This window comes from Saimiri boliviensis, chromosome 12 (genome assembly GCF_048565385.1).
Source record: "Saimiri boliviensis isolate mSaiBol1 chromosome 12, mSaiBol1.pri, whole genome shotgun sequence".
Classification (NCBI taxonomy): domain Eukaryota; kingdom Metazoa; phylum Chordata; class Mammalia; order Primates; family Cebidae; genus Saimiri; species Saimiri boliviensis.
This window is the reverse complement of record NC_133460.1, coordinates 23645967-23665968: the sequence shown is the minus strand read 5'-3', so window position 1 is coordinate 23665968 and position 20002 is coordinate 23645967. Positions and strand designations below refer to the sequence as shown.

Genomic DNA, 20002 nt, shown 5'->3' with positions numbered 1-20002 from the left:
ACAAAAACACTTTTGAATGCTAAAGGCTATAATTTGTAATGAAGATATAACTTATTAATATTTGTGTATCTGATAACACAAGTTTGCCAACCGGAAATTATGGAATACTAAAGTAGAATTCTCCACCCACATACTGAAGACTCTAGAATATAGTTCAGCTGAGCTCAGAGAAAAAAAATCATAGTATTAAGTATCTATATCAAAAAAATAAACAAGAAACAAAACTAATGTTAAAAAAACAGAATAAGAATAAAAAGCAGACATTGAGTTAGAAAACTAAAAAAACAGTAACACTAATAAATGATCAAAAAGCTATTTCTTTGGAAAAAATTCCACAAAGTACAGAAAACACTATCAAAAGAAAAAAGCACAAATATATAAACAGAATGAGACAAAGGGGGAAACATTGAAATAGAGGACTTTTTAATATTTTAAGATAATACTTTGTTAACTTATTGTAAATAAATTTGATAACCTAAATGAAATAAATAATATTTAGGAAAATATAATGTATCAAGTTTGAATCTTTAGAGATAGAAAATCGGAAGAGATCAATTACAATAGAAGGTATGGAGAAAATGGCAAGACTTCTCACCAAATAATACACCCAGCCCTGATGGTTTCACAGGGGAAAGGATTACAACTTCCAAATTCTTTTTACCAAACAAACCCAACAATGATATCGGTATCTAACTATGCAGCCATAAAAAATGATGAGTTTGTGTCCTTTGTAGGGACTTGGATGAATCTGGAAACCATCATTCTCAGCAAACTGACACAAGAACAGAAAACCAAACACCGCTTGTTCTCACTCATAGGAAGGTGTTGAACAAGGGGAACACATGGACTCAGAGAGAGGTGCATGACACGCTGGGGACAGTTGAGGGAAGTAGGGGAGGGACAGCGGGGAGTGGGGAGGGAGGGGCGGGATAACATGGGGAGAAATGCTGGATATAGTATACACCTAAAGTAAAATTGAAAAAAAAAAAAAAAAGAAATGAGAATGGAATTTAGTCTAATTTTAGAAATTTTTATTGTAAAAATTCAAACATATATAAACTGAACAGTTTTTCATTAAAAAAAAACTATAAACCGGGCCGGGCGCGGTGGCTCACGCCTATAATCCCAGCACTTTGGGAGGCCGAGGCGGGTGGATCACGAGGTCAAGAGATCGAGACCATCCTGGTCAGCATGGTGAAACCCCGTCTCTACTAAAAATACAAAAAATTAGCTGCGCATGGTGGCACGTGCCTGTAATCCCAGCTACTCAGGAGGCTGAGACAGGAGAATTGCCTGAACCCAGTAGGCGGAGGTTGCGGTGAGCCGAGATCGCGCCATTGCACTCCAGCCTGGGTAACAAGAGCGAAACTCCGTCTCAAAAAAAAAAAAAAAAACTATAAACCAAATTCACTTATAAATACTGATATACAAATATTAAAGTGTGAGCAAACAGTATATGCATGAAACAATGCATCATGACCAGGTGGGATTCGTTCCAGAAAGCAAAGAGATTTTCCAACACCTAATCACATTAATGTCTGACTCATGATATCCGTATCTCCAAGAGGAAAAGTCATGTCGTTCCCACAGGTGCTGTGCCAGGTATCAAGCTGTCGTCCCTGAGCTTCTAGCCAGCACTCATCACTTTGCTCCGCAATGCTGTGGCTGGTACCCTGCAAACCGCATCGCTGCTCCGCCCGCTGCGCCTGCTGGGCCCTGCAGTAGAGGACCAAAAGGGAGGGGGTGGAGCTCGGGGTGTCACTCTGCCTGTTTACTCCCTCTTCAGCCAGTACCATTCCATCCTCACCTCTTCACCTCAAATATGCTAGTGTGTTTGTTCCAGGAGCAGAATTTGAGTCCAGTGTGCCTTTTTTTTTTTTTTTTTTTTTTTTAAGTCTAGTCAAATGAAGCAATGGGAGTGGAGAAGGAACAAAGAAATCTGTAACTGGCTGTAATCAATGAGTTGTAAACACCACTGCACTCGGACCAGCCTCCAGTGTGCTATTTACACTTGCTCCTCCAGCCAGCCGCTGCCTCCATCAGACTTCTGGGTCCGGCTCCCGTAGCCTCTCCAGCCTCTGGCCGCAGCCTGAGCGCAGGGGGTGGGGAGCTCCGCAGAGGGCTGAGTTCCATGTGGTCCCTCCTCTCCCCTTTGTTCCCCACCGCTGACCTCTCAGATGTCTTAGCAGTCCCTTCTTGTCATTTAGTGAACAGTTATTTATGTTAAATTATTTTCATTTAAAAATGGGCATGGTTTCTGTCTCCACTTAACAAAATCTGACACTCATCTCTGATATTAAAAATATTCAATTAAGAAAGAATTGTCAGGTACTTCCCTGACATGATTTCGTAGATACCACCCTAAAGCCAGCATCTTACCAAATGGGGAGCAGAGTTTCCCCATAAGGGCACTGTGTTGGGGGTTGTAGCCAGGGCAACAGACAAGAGAAAGAACAAGCTCTTCACTTCAAATTCTGACCTGAAACAGTGGAGGAGATACTGTTACAGGGAATAGAACCAGGAGCATGATGGGAAATACAGTGTAGACCTTTTGGGTAAGAAATGAGGAGAAACATACATATAAATGTATCTTCTTATATTTGCGAAAGGAAATACTCGAAAAACAAACCAAAAACGATTTTTTTAATTGGTTACATAAAGAGGGAAGGAGAAACAAGGTAGTGAGGATAGGAATGCAAGGTAGACTTCTCAGAATACACCTACAGAGTTTTGACTTTGGAAACAAAATGTTTTACATACTAAAAAACAAAGATGAAACTCACTGCTAAATTCATATGAATTCAGTTTCCAAAACAATTCCCAAAGCAATCTGAAATGAGTGAGACTAATTATCTACCTGGTTGGTAATATAGCAGTACAAAGAAAAGACTTACTTCTGGAGACTTGAAAACATTGTTGACAGCGAAGAGTCAACAATGTGCCAGTTACCAAGCGAAGATCCTGCAGAATCCGCATCAGAAAGTGGCTCCCCAGGCTGCATGAGTCCTTCCACTCAGTTCCAAGTTTAAGTTCTCAAGAGGTGCATCTCACTGGCAGGCCATCCAACCCACCTGGAATCCCAGGCACAGTGACAACTGGAAAATAGAGTTTTTCAGTTTTCTCTGTTCTGCACCCAGGACTGCATATTGGCTGCAGATTAGAAATGAACTGAGCACTTCAATCCATAGTATCTGTCACCTGGTAAGCTCAGGCCTTTTGAACATCTTCCATTTGTTAGAACACAGGAATTTTCAAGGAAACTCATCCTGAAAATCTATAATAGGATGATACCATGTAACTAACGTGTTTTATGTCTTTAACCAGGGCCAATGTTTAGAGGCTGTGAGAAAAAACACCATGTCTAAATTAGCCACTGTGCCCTAGATAGCACCAGGGCAAGTGCGACCACACACACAATCCTACCGTGGCTGTAGTTCCAAACACACAGGGAGGGCTCTCAATTGGAAAAAAAAGGCATATACATTTTGCCTTCTAAATAATCCCAGTGGGGTGTACATTTATTATTACTAATAACATCCTCCAAATGCCATTCATTATAAATTCCCCAAAGGAATACTCCTTAAAACTTGTCTGGATAAAAAAGGAAAATAAAAGTTCAGCTTCTGGAAATAAAAACTTCCAATATTCCTAGACCCAGCTATAGTTTGGCTCCAAATCACCACAATAATTTCAGGGGTCTTAGTACCAATCTCAGCTATGATGCCCACTCAATAATCATTGTTGGCTAATGAATTTCTTTTTTTCTTTTCTTTTCTCTCTTTTTTTTTTTTTTTTTTTTTTGGCTTTGTTGCCCAGACTGGAGTGCAGTGGCATGATCTCGGCTCACTACAACCTCTGCCTCCCAGGTTCAAGCGATTATCCTGCCTCAGCCTCCCAAGTAGCTAGGATTACAGGTGCCCATCACCACTGCCAGCTACTTTTGCATTTTTAATAGAGACGGGGTTTCACCATGTTGACCAGACTTGTCTCGAACTCCCAACCTCAAGTGATCCACCAGCCTCAGCCTCCCAAAGTGCTGGAATTACAGGCAAGAGCCACTGCGCCCAGCCAGCTGATGAATTTCTTAGTTCAACTTCCTGGTCCAGCAAATGCTCTCATTGCATAATGCGTGCAGTGTTCTACAATTCCAGTCTTGCTCTACTTGTGGCTATGTACAGACAAGGTTTTTAAGCTCTCTGTGCCAAGATCTCCTCTTGTAAAACAAAGGTAGCAAGTGTTCCTCCCATTTTTTATGAGGATCAAATGAGTTACTAAAAATCAAGTGCTTTCAAGAGTGTCCAGCACATACGAAGTGCTTCACAATTGCTATTACTCTTTTCATTATGTTTATTAGTATCAGTACCCTCCAATGCCAGGAGAGAGCAAGATAGCAATGATTCTAGTTACATTCAGTATTCATAATCACAAACACTGGCAGATTACCTGCAGTCTGAGATAATATTTCTCTTTGGAAAAAAATGTAGCCTACATAGCAAAGATTATGTAGCAAATATGATAACATGATGAATCCTTTATTAATGTTTACAGGGGAAAAAGAAAGAAAATCGTTTTCTGAACAGTAGAATTTTGAACTAAGAACAGCTAGGTCTGAACATCCCTCATGGCTCAGAAGTGACAGACCACCCTGGTGGCATCCTCCTTGAACAGGTCACAGGCTGAGCATCCAAACCATACAGTCAGCAGTTTAGTGGCAAGGGAGCCTCTGCCTTCAACACAGAAATAAAATTCATGAAAATGAGGAGTGAGGGTCAGAACCTGGTGCCTAACTCTCTAGGTCCTGATGCCTCCAAATGCAGGAATTGCACAGATGAGAAGAGAGGGAAGAAAGACACAGAGTGGATCTCACTATCACTGGGCAGGAAGCAGGCTGGGGAGGACAGAGTGGAAAAAGTCTGGTCGTTTCTGCAAAATTGTATTTACGTTTGTCCACTGTGCTAGCTATAGTTCTTTTCCTGTGGCTATTTCTTAAAAGATGGAACTAAAAGGCCAATACTTAGAAAAAAACTTTAAAGGATTTAAAAATCACGGCAAAAGTTCAGATGACATAGCACATTCAGACTGATGGTGAGGAAACCTTTCCCGATAGAGACCTCAGTCTCATAGAACTTCACATCTCAGAATAATGAATGAGGAGCAAAACTCTAAGTAAAGCAAATCATTTTTGCAATTACATAGACTTTGCCAGAACAACTGTGAAGAAACTGAATCAATAATATTTGACTCTAAAAGCTTTTTTCCCTCCACCAACTACCACAAATAATTCTATAGAGGACAAGAATTTCCAGCCAAAATAACTACATATTCTTTACCACCCGGCATGCTGCCTCCTCCAGCATGTGTGGTACATTAGTAAAAGTTTCTCTGCAGAATAAAATTTCCCTCTGGGAGCTGGGTGCATAAGCTGGTGGTGGACCTAGTTTGGTCCCTTGTCAAGGAAAGCATCAGGAAACAGGCTGAGTGAGGAACCATGGGGAAGCCATGTTTGCAGGAAGCAGACAGTCTGTGAGGTAGGATATTTGAAATAAGAAAAGGAAACCATATTGTGGGTGGCTTCTATTCTTGCTGGGCTAAGAAGAAGTAAAGAAGTAGTGGCCAAAAAGTAAAAAGTGCACTATCAAAAAGAGACAAGAAAAAGAAAGACACCAACAACCGAGTAGAAAAGTGAGCAAAACAACATGGACAGTTCAGAGAAACAAAAGTGCAAATGCTTTCAAATACGGGAATGGATTTCAATCTCACTCTTAAAAGAAAGGCAGTGCTATTCTTCACTGAGCAAGTTGGCAAAATTCAAAAGCTGTGATGGCAAACTGTATGAGTGAGGAGCCCGGAGATCAACACTCTCCTGGATATGGCAAGTGGGAGTGCAGGTGTACAAGCTCAGTGGAGGGCAGGCTGGCAACAGCGCTCAGGACAGGAAGTGTTTGATTTGGGGACACCACTTCTACAAAGTAAGAAACTGAGTTTTTTTTTAATAAGTCTGAAAACAATTTAAATGTTCGCAATAGGGGACTGAATAAATTATGATGTCATCATACAGTAGAATTTATAAATGTTTGTAAAGAAGCAGGTCTATACTGATTTGGAAGGCTCTCCAAGGTACAGAATCAAGTTCAAAAGGAAAGGAAGGACCACAAAAGTACCTTGCTGTGCTACCACTTGTACACGAAAGCTCTGAACAAATACAGAGGTGCTGCAGGCCAGGAGGACACCTCTGGAAGCTGGCAGCAAGGGCTGCCTGGAGGGAGAGGAAAATAGTGAAGCAAGAAATACACAAACCCATTAAGAAGTGTGATGTGTGTCTGGTGTCTATGTAGATGTGTACACGTAAATAGAAATGTTGAGCGTTCCCACAGGCTTGAGCTGTGTTCTCTTCGTATTTTAAGATTATGGGTGACTATTATCTTCTTGTAGTGTTTCTTGAGTTCATAAATATTTCACAGTGAAATTAGAAGCTTTTTTAAAAAAATTATTTTTTTTCCTCCTAAAATTCTCTGTTATGTCCACCAAACAAAATACGGAGGCCGGGCACAGTGGCTCATGCCTGTAATCGCAGCACTTTGGGAGGCTGAGGTGGGCGGATAACCTGAGGTCAGGAGTTCAAGACCAACTTGGCCAAGATGGTAAAACCCCATCTCTATTTAAAAAAAAAAAAAAAAATAGCTAGGCGTGGTGGTGAGCACCTGTAATCCCAGCTACTTGGGAGGCTGAGGCAGGGGAAATCACTTGAACCCAGGAGGCAGAGGTTGCAGTGAGCCAAGATCACACCACTGCACTCCAGCCTGGACAACATAGCGATACTCCATCTCAAAAAAAAAAAAAAAACTTAATTAATTTAGTCAAAACAAGCCTTTTGATTGTGGCATTCTCAAGAGCACAGTGAGTTTGGAGCTGGAATTCTCAGCTCTGCCTTCGGAGGAAAGTCAGGCTCACCACAGGCCTGGGAGCCCAGCACCCAGCAGCCCCACCCTCCCTGTATTCTGCCAGGACCCATGGAGGGTGCAGAGGCAGAGGCAGGGCGGGAGATTTGGGGACAGAGTTCCACTATTGTCTCTGTCAGGTGAAGCCCTCCCAAACGGTGCTCTCGGAATTGAAGACTTGGAGCTATTTTGGTTGCATTCTTGGCCCTGAGAGACAGGTTTCCTGTTAATACTGTTTTGACTGAAATTGTTTGGGCCTCTCCAGCAGGAGACCAGATTTAGATCAAACACACAGGATCCTCCTGCTGCAACCAGAAGGGCCTGGGACACCCAGGGAAGTCCGAATCCCCGCTGTTAGAGGGTGGGAAAGGGGACTGGGGTGCTTTCTCTGCTGCCCCAGGAGGCCCTGCTGGAGTAACGCCCGCCCGCCCGGAGCCACACAAAGCCCAGGAGGCTAGGCCGGCAGCATGGAGGTCAAAGCATCCCAGGCCACCCGCCGAAGGCAGGTCCCCCGTCTGAGGCCCAGGGTCCCGGTGAGGAGGCTCACACAGTCATACTAGAGCACCAGCCCTCACACAGGGCTGTTTAGGGCCTACCACTGGTGAGCCGCCTTTTGGAGTTGATGCCGGGAATATGGAACCAAGGCCAGACCTCGGAGGCAGGGTCTGTCCTGGCCTCTCAGTCTTAACCTGGCAGATGCCCTCACACAAGCAGAAAGAGATGCTGAGGGAGAGCTTGAACATCCCAGGGCCCATGGGCACTTCATTCTCAAAGGGAAGGAAGAAAAGGGCAGGCCTGCCTGTCCAATCCGGGGGTACAGAGAGGGATCCCAGCGTATGCAGCACGGCGGAGAAGGCTGCCTGGAGACGGCTCTCGGGGGCACCATGCCCAGGCTGGAGGGGCCTCCGAGGCAGGCAGGAGGGTACCATCGGGTAACCTGAGTTCCCGGGGTAGTTGAGTGACCAGGGTCTAAGCGGAACCTACCCTTTATTCCATATTTGCATTCCATGTTCCCTTTGTGAGGCTGGGGAAGTGGCTGCAGCATCTGAATTAGAGCCTTGACCTTTTCACAGGAGCCAGTAATGGCTGCAGTGAACGCTTCAGCAGAGCCTGCCTGTCACCTGTTGACACGTGGCTTTTGGAAGAGCAGGACTTACTTGTTTCCAAAGCTTTTTCCTCCGAAGCTTTGTTTGGCCATGGACCTGGGAACTGGCATCTGCCCTCTCCTTCCTAATGTAACCTTAAGTCATCGAAGTGACTGTGGGAAAGTGGCCTGGAAAGAGGCTGTGACTCTGTTGCCAGAGGCTGGAAGCTGGTAAACAACCCCGTGAGGCCTGAGACGCAGCTCCTTTCCCTGAAACTGGAGGAATGCGGACCAAGTGTCTTCTCCCACTGTAGATGACACACTGTGGAGACATGTCTCCAAGTGTGGTAAGAGTCCCCCCACTTCAATACAGACTTAATGAAAGAAAACCATGTGTTCACAAGACAGCCTTTTCCTAACAATCCTGAGTCACTGCACCATCATTCCGAAAGTCAGAGGAGCATCCATGCTCCGCTTAAGCAGAAGACAAAAGTAAATGTGAAGAGGTAGAAAGAATTTAGAATTCAGAAAAATGGTCTTACGACATATATGTAAATGAAAATGCCTTTTTACCTGACATAACCCTTCAAGTCAGCAGTCCTCACTCGAAGCCGGGAACACGAGGCACTCACCCGAAAGCTTTGACAGTCTGCTGATGCCTGGGCCTCACCCAGACCAATTAAACCCGGATCTGGGGAGAAAGGGGGTACTCGGTATCTGTGTCTACCTCCCAGGTTATCGGAATATCCAGTTAGGATTAAGAAGCACTGGTAGATCTGAACTTTCGCTTAGGTTTACCTTGTAATAAATGGCCTTCCTGTCTGTACCTCAGGACTGAAATGAATAGGTCCATTTCAGTGGCCCACCGGGGACTAACCCAAGGCTGTCAGAGTCCCAGTTATAAATGCACATCTTTTCTGGAACCCTGCAACACAAGTAAAGGACTTGCATTTCCTCCGCCAAACTGCACTCTGCGCCCAGAATATACAGCCAGTCAGCCAGAAAGAATGAGGCACCCATGGCTGGCAGAGCAGGCGCGATGCTGGCCGGCTGCAGGCTCCACTCCATCAGCCCTGGCCACCTCCCGGCCTTCAGGCTTGGGCCCTGGTGTGTGAGCATGAGTGCCCTTCTGGAGGGCTGGAGGGCCTGGAGACACACATTCTGGGTCCAGCCCATGGCCCAGTCAAGGTCAGCCAAGGGATCCAGTTAAGTGGGTCAAGGCTCTGGATTTTGTCCCTAGTAACCCATTTAGTTTTTTTAGAGAAAAACTGTCTTTACATACACTTTGATGGTTCCACCATGAAGAGACATCCTTCCCGGGACCACTTCACTGAGTCGGAGATGCTGCCCCAGCACCGCGGCATCCTAATATGCAAAACTGGAAGCAGGTGCCTCCTGAGTATTACGGTAAGGATCAGAGAAAATGAAGTGATGGATCCTAAGATAATATTGGAGTGCAGGGGATAATTACATGATCGTTTTCCAGGAAACATATCAATAATTCTTTAAACTGATGATCAGTCAAATTGGTGTCTCAGGTACACAGATCAAAACTTAGCAAACTGTACCCTTTAAACATGTGCAGTTTTTTGTATGCCAATTATAACTTCATACAGCTGTTCAAAGAAAAAAATCTGCGTTCCAGCACTCTTGGGACATAGCTGGTCACAGCAGCGATGTTCCCCTTACTGGAATCTGTGTGTTTGCTGCCTGGATAGTCCTGGAATTTTCCCCCAGCACTATCCGTGCAGCAAACACACTTATGAGGGTGTTGACGACCACCCAGTTCCAAGGTGTAGGGGTGGGGGTGGCGGTGGGTTGTCTAAAGCCCACAAGTCCTTTGCCATAGTCATTGGTTCAGGGTTAGCCCTGTGCCCTGAGTCCATCAAGCAGACTGGGTCTCATCACTACTTGGGGATCCCAGGCAGCTTTTCTCCTCCCTCTGAGGCCACAGCATGGGGGGCAAAGCCCTGAACATTTGCCACCAGGGGAGAAGCAGCTTAAGAATTAAACCCATAGTTGGTTGAATATAAAATGGCATAGTAGCTATGGAAAATGGTCCAGTAGTTCCTCAAAATATTATATGTAGAATTCTATAAGACCCAGCAATTCCACTTCCGGATATCTACCCAAAAGAAATGAAAGCAGGGACTCGAAGAGATGTTTGTACATCCATATTTACAGCAGCCTTCTTCACAATCTCCCAGAGATAGAAGCAACCTAAACATCCATTGATGGGTGAATAGATTTTTTCCCATGTGGTCTGTCTATACCATGGAAAATTATTCAGCCTGAAAAAGGAAGGAAATTCTGACATATCCTACAACATGGATGAACCTTGAGGACATGAGGCCAAGTGACATAAGACAGACACGGAAGGAAAAATACCATATTATTCCACTTCTATGAGGTTCCTAGAGTAGTCAGTTAAGAGAGACAGAAAGTAGAATGGTGGTTGTCAGGACTGGGGGAAGGGGAAGGGCAGTTATTTGTGTAATTGGCACAGAATTTGAGTTTTATAGGGTGAGAAGAGTTCCGGAGATGGATGATAGTAATGTACAACAATAGGAATGTCCTTACCACCATTAAACTGTACCCTTAAAATGATTAAGGTGGTGATTTTATGTGATATGTATTTTACCACGACTTTTTTTAATTAAACGTTTTTAAAGAATTAAGCCCACATACAGAGGACAGCCAAGCTTGGAGAACAGCCAAGAAACAGACCTGGAGTCCCGTGATCAGCTGGCTCTGAGGCTGACATCCCACATTTCCACATTGCTTCAGCCAGTTTACTTTAGGCTTTCTGCTACCTACGGCTTAAGTCATCTTCACTGCTACCTATACCTGAAAGAAGACATTACCATGAGCTTCCAGAATACCAACCCGGTGGAACTTCCAGTCCAGTGCCTGCCTCTCATTCAGGTTAGGCAATTCGGTCCTGTGGGTGGTCAAATTCCAACCCTGACTTTCAGCATTTCTTAGCCCCCAGACCCTCCTGCACTTCACCGGTCCAGTCCCGGGGCCACCCCACAGGATTATGTCATCAGACATAATCTCCAAAGTGCAGCCTCTGTTTCTTCATCACGCTCTGACATTCTGCCTTAGTTCACAACGTGCTAAGTGCCTCAGCCATCCTCTGCAGTTCCTGACTCCCCCATCAGTTCCCGTTCTTTTTTCTAGAGTGGCTCTCCAGATCCTATAGCCTCCTCTGTCCTCCAGGATCGCCCTCCGCCCAGCACGCTCTCCGTCCCAAATTTCCAGGTCATCTCTCACTCTGTTTCTCTCACTCTCGCTCTCTCGCATTTCCAGCCTCTTGCCCACAACCTTTACACTTAGTCATGTCCCGCATCCCATGTTTAGGGAAACACGTTTCTCTACCTGCCGTTCCCTGCCAGCTGCCACCCTGTCACTCTCCTTCCCTTCACAGTCAAGCAGCTCACAATATACACCTGTGCTCCCCTCCCCACCTCCCAACATTTCCAGCCAACCCCGGTCAGGTGTCCAGCCCCAGCCACTCCAGTGGAAACATTCTGTTAAAATGGTCCTCACCCCAAATGGCTAAGTCCATGGACCTTTTCCAGGCAGCCTCCTGCCAGAATTCCCTGTCACATGTGGTGTGGTTCCCTTGGCCGCCCTGCACCCTTGGCTCCGGGGCACCCTCTAGGCCAGGCGTCCCCAAACTTTTTACACAGGGGGCCAGTTCACTGTCCCTCAGACCGCTGGAGGGCCGCCACATACTGTGCTCCTCTCACTGACCACCAATGAAAGAGGTGCCTCTGCCTGAAGTATGGCGGGGGGCCGGATAAATGGCCTCAGGGGGTCGCATGCGGCCTGCGGGCCATAGTTTGGGGACGCCTGTTCTAGGCTGTCCTCTCGCCTGACATTCTTTCTCTTTCTCTGACTCTCCCTGGGAAGTTGGGGTGCTCTACAGCACTGCCTGTGGGTCTCCTCGCTTTCCGTCCTCTGTACCCATCCTAGGGACTTCATCCACTCCCACATGTTAAATTCCAAGAAAGGTCTGATTTTTGCCTGGCTCCAGGAGTAAACCTCTAATCCCTGCCCTGGGAGTGTCCTGCCTGAGAAGAGCATCTCTTTTCCTGGGGCCTTGGGCCCTGCCACATACTTTATGCTGACAACATGATTTAGTCCATGTGGAAGAGGAGGGGGGTTGGTCTCCGGCCATGTGGTGTGAAGTTGACCTCTGCAGGGGCTGGAGACTGAGCAGCTAAGGTCAGTGGTCTGGGTACCCCATGCCTAGGTGACCAACTTCCAGTGAAACCCCTGGAAACCAAGGCTGAGACTGCTTGGCTGCCGGTCCTTCATGTTGTTGTCACTCATCACTATGGGGAGAAGTAAGGTGCGTCTGTGCAGACCCACTGGGAGAGGGCAACTGGAAGCTGACAGCCGGCCTCCCCTGAACTCCGCTCTCATGGCCTTTGCCTTTGCCGGGTTTCATCTCCTCCTTTCACTGTAATAAACCATGACCATGGGCATCACAGCTTTTCTGAGTTCTGTGAGTCCTTCTAGTGAATTGCTGAGGCTGAGGGTGGCCTCTGGGACCCCCAACACAGCACACCATGTCATCAAGTCCTGCACTAATGACTCATAAATCCATCTTTTCTTCTGCACATGTCTCCCAAGCACCCCATCTACAGACATAACTACCAGGATATCTCAGTGACACTACAGATTTGAATTGTCCAAATTGGTCTTCTGTATTCTGCTCCCAATTCATTTCTCCTTGTGCTTTGCTGCAAACCCAGCTGGTCATGTCTAAGACCTGGTAGGCATCTCACCCTCCAACTCTCCTGTGCCTTCCTTCCCAGACCTGTGGTGCTGCCCGTGGGCTTCTCTAGGTCCTTCCTGCCTTCTGGGCTCACTACTCCCCTCAATTCAGCACCCCACCCCTTGTCAGCTGGACCACGAGATCAATACTCTCTGGGTAGGTCCCCCTATATCCAGGCCATGCCCCTCCAAGGGATGTGTCTACTGGACATCAGAAACTGTTTTATAAAGCAAAACTAGGATTCTAGTTCAAGAGAGTTAAATTGAAATCTATAGGAAGATATAAGAGGTATAAAAACAGTAAGAACCTTATAACAGTGAAAGAAAGGCCACTAGTAAAAAGGACATTTCAACAATTTTTAGAAAGTCAAAAGTGAATGAGAACAAATTAACAGATAAATCAAAGTGGAGAAAAACTCACCTTGTTGTACAATCCTCAGCAAAGCCTTGCACTTTGGAGCGCTCCACAAGAGCTGACTAGAATGTTAATTAAGAGACACTGAGCTCAGGACCACTGCAGATTCAGCCATTCCTCATTGTGCGCTTTAGGGAGTCTACACCCAGACACTGGCTTCTTGCCTTCACATCCTGAAGTGACATTTGCTCAAGACAATCCCCTAACACAAACTGGGAGCCTCCAGCCAGTGGTCCTCTCAGGAGAAAACCTCACCTGCAGAGACAGCAGTGTGAAGACCTGGACAACAGTGTGAGATCCCACCTGCAGAGACGGCTGTGTGAAGACCTGGACAACAGTGTGAGATCCCACCTGCAGAGACGGCTGTGTGAAGACCTGGACAACAGTGTGAGATCCCACCTGCAGAGACGGCTGTGTGAAGACCTGGACAACAGTGTGAGATCCCACCTGCAGAGACGGCTGTGTGAAGACCTGGACAACAGTGTGAGATCCCACCTGCAGAGACAGCAGTGTGAAGACTTGCACCAAGCAGTCAGTCCCTAACACCTAATTATGTACTATTTGGTTTGTGATCATGAGAATGTGGTAATTTACAGTATTTTTGGCTTTTAAAAAAAGGCTGTACAACTGTGGTAGGAACTTTCCAATTTATAATCCTTCAGTGGCTCCCGTTGGCCTGCAAGATAAAAATCCACCTTCTTTTTTGGCATCAAGAAGCTCCTTCTACAGATGATGTTCTCATCAAACCCCAGGGTATTTTATGGTCCACACGTAGGGGTCAGCTGGCAAAGTTACGCTTCTTGGCCCTGACTCGGCATTCTCTCTGCTCAAAATGTACTTCCCCATCCTTGCCATTAGGTGAACACTAACACAGCTCAAAAATTTGTCCAAGCAAAGATTACTTACAACCTTCCCTCTCCTAAAACCATGTAAAGTCAGTCCCTTCTACGTAAGCTTTTACCAATGTTCCCATGATATTTTCTTACACCTGTAAATTTTTTTTTTTTTTTTTTAGTCAAAGTCTCACTCTGTTGCCCAGGCTGGAGTGCAGTGGCACGATCTCGGCTCTTCGCAATCTCCGCCCCCCAGGTTCCAGCTATTCTCCTGCCTTAGCCACCCGAGTAGCTGGGATTACAGGCACCTGCCCCACTCCTCACTAATTTTTATATTTTTGGTAGAGATGGGGTTTCACTGTGTTGGCCAGGCTGGTCTCTCTGGCCAGGCTGGTCTTGAACTCCTGACCTCATGATCCGCCTGCCTCGGCCTCCCAAAGTGCTGGGATTACAGACATGAGCCACTGCACTGGCCAACACTTGTATATTTACCTGCCTGTCTGCACTTTGTGCTCTGTGAGAAACTCTGTGCTCTGTGTGCCCCAGGCTTAGAATATGGGAGAGCCTCAGTATTGGATGAGCGAGTGGCATCTAGATGGGTTTGTCATTCCCTGTGGGACTGACATTGGCTCGATCAGGTGTCTTATGTGAGCAACATCCAATCTATCAGTAAAGTGGGAACAAAAATGCCAGCTACAACGGAGGATTTTTGTGAAGATCATAATGATGGATAAAATGTATCAAATACAGACAACGCCAAGCTCTACCCACAGCGCTTTATACGTGTTTAAATTCATGTTCATAATAACACAGCATGATTGGTACAATTATCTCCCTTTTATACTTGATGAAAATAAGGCTCAGAAATCAAGGGAAGTGACCATTCCAGCATCAGGAAGGAGCATCTGGTGCACAGCAGGCCCTTGGCAGGCGCTAGCTCCCTTTCTTGTCCGCACCTCTCAGCTCTAGGAAATTACAATGAGATAACTGGGGGACACACGGGAGGCATAACCTGTGTTGAGGAGACTATATAACAGAGAAGTTAAATTTCTTAATGCTGGTTTATAACTTCTAGGAAACATACATCTCCCAAACCAAAGCAAGAATCCCCTACAAGTTTCCTCTGGATCTGTCCACCTAGGCTTGAATTAGAGGATTCATGCTCACTGCATGTCTCAGAAACACCCTTAGTTACAACCTCTGGGAAAAGGTTGGTCAGGTTCTATTACATGCCAGTGAGTCTCTTTGAGTCCAGCATTGTTAGTCTGATTGTAATAATAATAACAGTTATAGGAGGAATAGCATAGCATCCACAACATTAGGAGGAGGAATATTAGGAGAGGACTTACTAACCACCAGGTCATGGCTAAGCACTTGAATTAATGTATTTCATCCATTTGAGATCATTACTAGCAGCAATGGCAGCACCCGTAGTAACAGCGTTGTCAGTGGTGGCAATATCTAATGTTAACTGAGTACTTACTCTCTGCCAAGCTCTAGATTACACGCTTTAAGATTATTAGCACGTTTGATCCCTATAAAAGAACTACTAGTATCTACATATTGCAGGTGGATTCCATTTCTTACCAAGAGGGAGTAACAAGGTCTTGATTTGCCCTCTTGTCTGAACCCATAAAAATAATAAATAAAATATATGAAACGATAGTTTTTAAGACACTGGCCAACAAGCAACTGAAGACAGTGATCCCCGAGAGATGAGCACAAATGAGGTGAGCCATCTGATTGCCCCAGCTTACTGGAGGCCTCTCCAGCCATGGGGCAGGGAGAGGGGTAGCAGGAAAATGCAGGATTCCTAAGTTGAGGCAACAAAACTGAGGATACAAAGGTAACTAGACTTTGCAAGAAAGAGTACCATATAGGAAACAGCTTCACAGAGAGAATGGACAGGGATCCGCAGAGGGTCTCCCCTGAATATTCAGCATATGAATGCAGAGAAACTAACCCAAGTCTGGCAAGAGAATTAGAGCAAATGGAATCTGGTGCTCACACAGTACCAGGACTAGTGCATGCTCCTGTCAGAATGATAGGACATTGGGACACTGGGTAGAGTACACAGAGGGTGATGCCTCAGCAGTAGTAGGGAATAATTAGTCCAAGATGAAACACTGCTTCTCTACCTAACAAATCTTAAAAGCAAGACCCAAAGGGATCAGACTGTTTCCAAGTAGCTTAACTACATCCCAAACAAAGATTAGAAATTCAAAGACATGCAGGACCTAGCAGGGTGAAATTCACAATGTCTGATACTCCATCGAAAATGACCAACAGGCAAAGAAACAGAAAACGTAAAAAGAAGAAAAATCAACCAATCAACAATGAACCGGAACTGACAAAGATGTTAAAATAAGCACACAAGGACACTACAACAGTTGCTATAACTGCATTTTGCATTTGCAAATATTAGCTACATGGAACCTGTAAAACAGGCAACTTGTACTTCTAGAGATAAAAGCTGCGTATGTGTGAGATTATAAAATGAAAACTATACTGGATGGGATTAACAACAGATTAGATATTGCAGATGAAAATATTAGGGACCTTGAAGAAAGAGAAACTATCCAAAATAAGACACCAAGAAAAAGAAAATAATCAAAACATTAAAATGAATAGAGGGTGTGGAACAGAAAAAAAATTTGAAGAAATGATGACTGAAAATTTCCAAATTTGATCAGAGATATAAACCCATAGATCAAAAAAAACTCAACAAACCCCAAGCCCAAAAAATCTCAAAGAAAACTACGAGGCACCTCAGTATTAAGTTGCTCAAAACCAGTGATAAAGAGACAATCTTAAAAGCAACCAGAGTAAAAAGACATATTACATACAGAGACAGAGATGGGAATGGCAGATTTCTTGCCTGAAATGATGCACGAATAAAGCAACATTTTTAAAGTACTGAATGGAAAAAAGGCATCAGAAAAGGAGATTAACAGTAAGTAGAGCCAAAACCAAAAGAAGACCTAACTGATGTAGGATCCCATTGATTTCAGGGTAGCTAGAAATTTAATATCAGACTGATAGTTTCAAAAATGGACTTTAATGACTATCATAAACAAATGTAAATTCCAGTTGGATTAAAGATGTAAATGTCAGCATAGCGTTCTATATCCAGCAAAAAATATGTTTCTAAATAAAGACTGTTTTCAGAAATAAAGAGCTAAAGGAATTCATCACCAACAAACCTGCACTATAAGAAACATTAAGGGAAGTTCCTCAGCAAAGGAAATTGAGACCGCATGGAAATCTGGATCTACACAAAGGAATAAAGAGTATCAGGAGTTGTTAACTGCATGAGTAACAGAGTAAGATTCTGTTCTTATTTAAAAATTAAAGATGGAATTGTGGCATTTACAACATAAGTAGAAGTAAAATGTATGACAACAGCACAAAAAGCCAGGAGGGGGGAAATGGGAATAACTATCATGAGAGTCTAATACTGTCTATAAAGTGCTATAAAAACACTCAGAGATTGACTATGATAAGGTAAGGATGTATATTATGAAGGCTAAAGCAACCATTCAAATGATAAAATGCAGTCACAGCAAACAGACCCCAGTCTTCAGATCATCTCATGGCTGTGAGTACAGCCACACTCCAAGCAGTGTGAACCGGGTGGAAGGAAGCGAACCTGGAGAGCGATGAACCCCAGGCCTGGGGCTCAGGTTTCCCCTCTGGGGAGACTCACCTTCAAAGCCGCAGGCCTCTCATTACAGTTCCACGTGCTTCTCAGCCTCTCGCATTCTTGCCTCTTGAAATACCCCATTTGTGTTTTTTTCAAAGAATAAGGATCTGAAGAGACTTCTCTAATTCTTCCCTTGCTTTCCAAAACAAGAAAGAATTTCACACCTTCTTAGGAACTGAGGACACAGGCTTAGAATAGTAAACTGTGGAGACTTGAAATAACTGCCTTGCACATCCAGGTAGAGAGGCCTTGAGGGTGGAGTTGACTATTCTCAAAATGCCAGAGTATTAGAATCCCCACACACCCCTGTTGTCTGTCAGTGCCCTGGTCTAGAAAGAAATGAGCGGCCAGCTGTCAGGCTGAGCAGGCCAGTGTTTTGTTTTGCTGAATGGGTGTGCAAGACGAAGGGCAGTGTTGGGAAAGACACAGAGAGCCGGCCAAAACGGAGAAGAAAGATTCTGTAAAAAGGAAAAAAAACAGGAAATTTTTGAGTCAGCTGCTATGGGGAGAAGAATTGAGGATAAGAGGAGGCTGTTGAAGAGATGTAGTGATTAAATATTGGTTGCAACCACTTCCTCCTCCGTCTCCCCCAAGAACCTCTTAATATCTGCATTACCTCTTCTAGTCAGATGTGGGTTAATATCCGCATTACCTCTTGTAGTCAGATGCGGGTTAATATCTGCATTACCTCTTCTAGTCAGATGCGGGTTAATATCTGCATTACCTCTTCTAGTCAGATGCAGCTTAATATCTGCATTACCTCTTCTAGTCAGGGGTGGGTTAATATCTGCATTACCTCTTCTAGTCAGGTGTGGGTTTTGGTGAAAAAAGAACAGGTAAGACTATCCTCAAGGGAAGCACAGGGTGCCCGGTCACACTTACATAAAGAAAGGTGGTTGACCTTCACTCATGATTTCATTGGCTTGTTCATCTCATCAGTAAATATTTAATAACCATGTTCTGTGCACCAGGCACTGTTCTAAGTGCTTAGATTTCACCAGTGAACAGCACAAATGTCCCTACATTGTTGCCAGAGAATGCAATAAATTATAAAGAGAATAAATGAGTATATTATAGTATGTTAGAACATGATGAGTAGAAAGGAAAAAATAAAAACTAGAGGAGACAGAGATTTTAAATAGAGTAGTCGGAGTACGCCCCCTTGGTAAAGGAGGTGAGGGAGTGAACTTTAGTTTGGATATTTGCCCCTCCAAACCTCATGTTGAAATTTGATTCTGATGCTGGAGGCAAGGCCTAGTGGAGGTGTTCGGGTCCTGGGAAAGAATTGCTTGTGAATGGCTTGGCACTGGCTTAGAGGTCATGGGTCAGTTCTGGCATGAGAGCTGGCTATTAGGAAGAGCTGGGTACTCCCCTCTCTCTCTTGCTTCCTCTCTCACCTTGTGACTTCTACATAGCCATCTCCCCTTCACCTCCCACCATCAGTGGAAGCAACCTGAGTCCCCTACATGAAGCCAATCAGATGCTGGTGCACATTTCCCGTACAGCCTGCAGAAGCATGAGCCAAATAAGCCTCTTTTTTAAATAAATTACCCAGGCTCAGATACTTCTCCATGTCAATACAAATGAACAAAGACAGAATGGAGGGCAATCGATGCAGGGGGAAAGGCAATGCTCAAGTCTGGAGGTAGACTTTCCCAAAACTGTGGAGTTTCATAAGGACATAATGGATGGAGAAGAGAAACTTATGGTGGCTATGAAAGCCCTGATGCCACAGATGTCCAATTTATCTCCTTTGTTGGTCATGAATTTGTTGTAAAACGACAACATGCATTAATATCGGGCATGATAAAAGCCATGTTGAGTGGCTCCGGTCAACATGGCTGGAGAATGAAACCAGTGAGTCGATTTTAGAGAGATGCCTTAACAGTGCTATCGAAGTATTCTTGTATTTTACCTACAAGTTTCACATACTAACAACTCCACCGAGATTCCTGAATTCCACTAGAACAGCTGATGGCTATGATTTTCTGAACTGTTAAATAAAACAAATCAAAATAAACCGCTAACATTATTTAATACCTATAGTTCGGTTAATAATTTTTTCATATATAACACATTGCTTGTATGCAATTGAACCATAAAGTTCATTGCAAAGCCAGGTATGGCGGCTCACACCTGTAATCCCAGCACTTTGGGATGCTGAGGCAGGCAGATCATCTGAGGTCGAGAGTTTGAGACCAGCCTGGCCAACATGGTAAAACTCCATCTCTGCTAATAATA

The 20002-nt window shown here is 44.6% G+C and overlaps 1 long non-coding RNA gene across 9 annotated transcripts; it reads right to left on the bottom strand.

Moving 5' to 3' along the window:
• Positions 1 to 404: 404 nt before the first annotated feature.
• Positions 405 to 18577, bottom strand: LOC141580561 (uncharacterized). Of its 9 annotated transcripts, none has more exons than XR_012512784.1 (3): positions 8821 to 18577; positions 2380 to 8713; positions 405 to 1716 (listed from the first exon to the last, which is right to left on the bottom strand). It is a non-coding gene; the product is annotated as an uncharacterized LOC141580561 (long non-coding RNA). The 9 variants fall into 9 exon arrangements; XR_012512785.1 differs by having other exon boundaries at positions 405 to 2479; positions 2895 to 8713; XR_012512780.1 differs by having other exon boundaries at positions 406 to 8713; positions 8821 to 8947; positions 9305 to 18577.
• Between the last annotated feature and the right edge of the window lie 1425 nt (positions 18578 to 20002).